Genomic DNA, 5,895 nt, shown 5'->3' with positions numbered 1-5,895 from the left:
TCCTCATGGACAATGAGCTTCGCATTCAGCCATGGTGCAAAAGAGTTATCTGGACGGTGAGCTCAAAAACTAGCAATGGCAGAAATACTGGCCCCAGTTCCAAGAGAGTGACTTAATTTTTTAAATGGAAGCAGTTATGTTTATTCAGTTCCATACTGAACATTAAAAAAAGCAGTGTAGAGTTGTACAGCTATTCAAACATCCTTCCCTTACCTGCAAAGTGCTTCTCTGTGAACTACATTGTTTCTCTTTTTTTGTACATTTTTTATTGTAAAAATGTTCTACAGAGGGGTTACAGTTCCAGGAGCAAGGTAATGAGTACATTTCCTATTGAGCATTGTTTACTACTCCTGTGTTTTTCCCCTACCATCCCTTCCCTCCCATCTCCACAACTACCTCCCCGTGCTGAGTTCAGTGACTTAGTTTTTCATTTTTGGTTGGCATGGGTTTGAACTCAAGTAATGGAACTCTTTGCTCACATTGCTACAGATTTACCAAGACCCTGAGTTCAAATCCCAGGCTAGGAAAGAAAACTGGCAAAAATTCCAAAACAGGGAGCTTCATTTTTTAAAATTTAGTTAAATAGTTAATTTTTATATGTTCTTTTTTCTTTTTTTTGGCCAACCATGGGGCTTGAACTCAGGTCATGGAAACTCTGCTTCAGCTTGGATCTCGCTTGGCTGGGGTGCACTCATTGGACCCATAGCCAATCATGAGATCCTGGGCCAAGAGGACTTTCAGGAAGAAAAAAAAAATTGGAAAGCTCAAAAAGTGGTGAGCTGCAGAGAGCTGGGGTTTTACGATTTTTTTTTCTTTGCACAGTGACCATCCTGGGTCTGAATGGCAAACCTGCAAAGTGGACCTGTCCTGCCATTGCTGGTGGTTGGTGGGCTATCAATGAGGCCATAGGCCAACCTGTCAACATAGACCCTGGGTTCAAATCCCAGTCCTGACACCAATAGCAGGAGATCACAAGAGGCTCATACCTATGCATAGGAATACCGATTGAAAAAGTAGTTTAAGCATCGGTCTACTCTGAAATTGGATGCAATAATCCTAGAATGCTGATTGATCTTAATTAATAATTTATAAATCATGAAAAGAATAATAATCCTTCAATGGCGGTTTAATAAATACCTAAGAGTTGGTAGGAACATAGTAGGTGTCCTTCTATCATAGAGAAATGGCTATGGAATTCTTTACCAATATATATTTATTTGTATACCTCTGTCTGCCTATCCATGTATCGCTGTTTTTGCCAAACCTGGGGGTCGATCTCAGAGCCTGGGAACCACCTGACATCTTCATTGGCTAGAGGCTGCCATGCTCAATCTCACCCAATCATGAATTGGGCCTGCTAGGCACAAAGTTCAGATCCTGGCATTGCCAGGCATGATGGAGAACACATCTAACATCTGGATGTTATGTGATAGGATGTAAACAATATAATAAATGGTATAGGTGTCATCAGAGTCAATAAAATAAATTCTAAATAAATGAATGAAACAAGAAATAAAATAAATAACCACATCAAACACAATATGTACTGAACATCTTTCCAGAAGTATAAATCTTATCTTTTAAATATACATAAGGAGGGCTGGGAAGGTGGCTCAAATGGTAGAGCACTAGCCTTGAGGTGAAGAGCTGAGGGACAGGGCCCCGGCCCAGAGTTCAGGCCCACGAGTGGACAAAAAAAAAAAAAGTATATAAGGAGTATCTTTTCCAGGCCTGAAGCTTGAATTCAGCCTCCCTACGAGGAGGGAATGGCGGGAGATCCTGAGATACTCGTTTGTGGACCTGGGATGAGTCATGGAATGTGATCGATCTCATCCTTGAATGAGTAGTTCGTGCATGATACAAGTAGGAAATGATAGGCAAGACTCATGGGGTATCGATTATTTGTAAAGAACAGTTGATGAAGCACGACAATAATAATCACAATCATGAAATGGAGGCATTAGGAAAGATCCAAGAATCGGTAGTCCACAGATTGGATTCCACCACAGATTACCATCTCTCCTACTCTATTCAAATGTGTACTTATTTGCATACTACTTTCACCTTATGAATGGATGACTGTTGTGATCCCCGCTCTACCCGCGGGGTCGGGGGCTCAATATCAGGTCCTTGGAACGGCCTAGCTCCTTCGTGGGTCAAAGGCTGGTGCGCTCAATTGGACCCATTCGCCACTTGGTTCTGCTAGGTCCCGAGTTCAGATTCCCTGCCCTGCCAAAATATTCATCTTGATGTCAGAAGTCAATTGTTGCACCTGTTTTTTTTTTTTTTTTTTTTCCTGTGCAAGACCTGGATCTCAGCTAGGATGGAGCATGCATGGGCCACCCTGTGGCCATGGGAATAAGTTGTTATCCATGTCAGCCCAGTTATATCTGTCATCATATACTCAAGAAAATACACAATACACCCATGAATAGCATACAAAATAAAGAGAATAACTACACTCAATGCACGATGCAGTCCAAACACGGATGTGAATATACATCCCATGTTTAAATGATCATTGAGGACTATTTTGGCCTCCCTGGGGCTCGATCTCAGTTCCTGGGAATGGCCCAGCTCCTTAGTGGCTCACAGTCTGGTGCGATCACGTGGACCCATTGGGCAGTTGGGCCTTCTAGGCCCAAAGTTCGAATACCAGCACTGCCAAAAATTCACACTGATGGGAGAAGCCAGTCGTTGCACCTGTTTTCTTGTACTGTGCAAGTTCTGGGTCTCAACTAGGAATGAGAATGTATACGCAACTCTATACTCATGGGAATAGGTTGTCATCCAGTTCACCACAGTTATATCTGTCATCCTATACTCAAGGAAATACACAATACATCAATGAATAAGACACAAAACAAAGAGAATGACTACACCAAACCCAAGATGCCACCCACCCATGTTAGGTAATACAGATGCTCTATTTAATTATGAATTTATGTCTATATTGGCCCCCACCAGGGCTCCATCTCAGGTCCCAGGAATGGCCTAGTTCCTTAGTGGCTCACAGCCTGGTGTGCTCACCATGACACATTCACCAATTGTGCCTGCTAGGCTTTGAGTTCAAATTCCTGTACTACCAAAAGATTCATTCTGATGTGAGAAGCCTATGTTGGCACATGTTTTCCTGTCCTGACAATGTCCTGGGTCTCAGTGAGGATGGAGAATGCTATACAGGCAACTCTTAGCTATGGGAATAGGTTGTCATCCATGTCAGCACAGTTATATCTGTCAACCCATGTGCAATAAAATACACAATACATCCATGAATAAGACAAAATAGAACGAATAACTACACTGAATGCAAGATGCATACCACACCTCTAGGTAATGAGAAATTCTATGTTTAAAAATGGTGGGCTTGCTATTTTGTCCAGTGCTGGGGTTTCAAATCAGGCCCTGAACCAGGCCTGACATTCTAGTCTTCAAAGATGGTGAGCTTCCCTGTCCCCCACAGTGCAACAGAGTTACCCAGTCCTGAGCTCAAATTCCAGCACTGACAAAATTCCATCCTGATGTCAGAAGCCAGTCGTTGTGCCTTTTATCCTCTCCTATGAAAGTCCTGGGTCTCAAATACGATGGAAAATGCATAAACAACAATGTAACCATCGAACATGTTGTCATTCATGTCAGCACAGGTATATCTGTCACCATACTTATTAAAATACACAATACCTCCATGATTTAGAGACAAAATAAGGAGAACAATTGCACTGAACACAAGATGCTGTCCACACATGTATGTCAATATAGATCCTATGTTTAAATTATGAATTTATGACTATAGTGGACCACCCTGGGGATCAATGTCAGATTCTGGGAATGGCCACACTCCTTAGTTGCTCATTGGTTCATATGATTATCTTGACTGATTGGCCAATTGGTTTTGCTCTGCCCTGAGTTCAGATCCCAGCACTACCAACAAGTGGATCGTGGAGTAAAAAGAACAGTGTGAAACTTTTTTTCCTTTTCTCTGTGAGTTCTGAGGGTCAGGCATGATGGAGAACATTTCTACAAATCTAGATGTTCTGTGATAAGTTGTCATCAATGTAATAAAGAGAATGGGTTTCATCATAGTAAAATCAATGGTAAATAAATGAATAAAACAAAAGATACAAGGAACAACCACACCAAACATGTATGGACTGAACATCTATAGGTATGTATAAATCTTAGGTTTACAATATATATAAATAGTATGTTTTCCAGGGCTGGGTCTTGAATACAGGACTAGTGAACAGGCATGACTTTTTTATCTTCATGTAAGGTGATCTTCCCCTTTATCCACATTGCTGCAGATTTACCCAGATCCTGAGTTGAAATCCAAAGCCTGTAAGAATAAACTGTGAATTGCAAGCCAGGGAGCTAATTTTTTTTCTCAGCATGGGGCTTGAACTCAGGTCATGGCAAGTCTGCCTCTGCTTCAATCACCCTAGGATGGGGTAAAGCCACTGGACACGCAGGTGCTCCTGTGATCCTAGAACCCCAGGTATTGCAGGGAAAACAATGCCTTTTATGTTTTCTTCCTTTGCAGTGACCCTTCTCGGTCTGAATGACACTGTTGCAAAGGGTACATCACCTTCCATTGCTGAAGGCTGACAGATTATCATGGAAGCCATAGGCCCATGTGGCAACATAGGTCCTCATTTCAAATCCTGGTCCTGACACCAACCAATGGCATGAGATACTAAGAAACTGGTTCCCATCCAAAGCAATACTACTGGAATTTTGTCAATGTCACAGTTGAATGAGTTGATAGTGAATGATGATCCTATAAAATTAAACAGCATCATTTCAGAAGGCTGGTTGATTTTATTTAATATTTATTAAGCATTAAAAGAATATTATTACTTACAGGAACACAATAATTTCAGGACACTGAGTGCTTTCATTAATAGTTTAAGGACTTAAACAATAACATTAATTACATGGACACATAATGAATACTCAGGAATTGGTAGGAATATAGTCTATATAACTGAGTAATGTACAGACATCTCTGGAACTCTATAAAGATATATATTTATTAGCATACTGCCATCTGCATGTCAATCTGTTCTTATTTTGTTAAGCCCTAGGGCTCGTTCTCAGGTCTTGGGAACATCCTGTCAGCTCAAATTGCCCCAGGATGGCCTGTTGACACTCACCCATTCTACTTGCTTCACAGGATTCTGACCACACCCCCATTCTTTCATGCTCCTTTCTGACCAATGGGATACAAGAATGCTGGCCACGTCCACATTCCATGCTGCCAGGTAGCACTGGGATTCTCTCTGTTAGTTTACACCACTACCAGTAGTTGAGGAATGTAGAGGTGGCTGAGTGGTGAGGAAGAGACTTGAGGTGAGTTTGGAGTATAGTAGGAAATTGATGCTCCCAACCCCACCTGGCCCCTTCCTTCTGTTCATGTGGTGCCAGGTTTCAAACCTCAGGCAATGGCGTGCTGCCAGCAGGCCTAAATCCCCGACCTGGTCCCTGCCCCTAGTCTTCTGCTCTGGGCCTATATGTCCGCAATGCTGCTGCCATTGCTGCTGCCGCACTTGGAGGAGCTGCCAACAGCTTCTCTCAGCAGGTGAGTGGCCGCCCCAACACCAATTCAACCGGGGTCAAACACCCCCCTTGGGGCACCATGACCCCCGTACTTGTTTCCTCGCCTCGCCTCTGATGAGCCACCTTTCTCTCTGGAGCATTTCTGAGATAGAAACTAAATATATGCTCAGGCTGGGCTGGATCACAGTCCTCCTGTGAAAGATATGCTCCACCGGGCCTGGTCCTCTCTAGTTGGGATGGTAAACATGTGGCACCATGCTCAGTCATTGGTTTAGATGGATTATCACAAACTCAGTCCACAGCACTGGATTCTTGACCACACGTGAAGTTCTTTGTAGA

Source organism: Dipodomys spectabilis, unplaced genomic scaffold (genome assembly GCF_019054845.1).
Source record: "Dipodomys spectabilis isolate Male_0828 unplaced genomic scaffold, ASM1905484v1 ptg000567l, whole genome shotgun sequence".
Classification (NCBI taxonomy): domain Eukaryota; kingdom Metazoa; phylum Chordata; class Mammalia; order Rodentia; family Heteromyidae; genus Dipodomys; species Dipodomys spectabilis.
The sequence above is the reverse complement of the archived record's forward strand: the minus strand, read 5'-3'. Positions refer to the sequence as shown.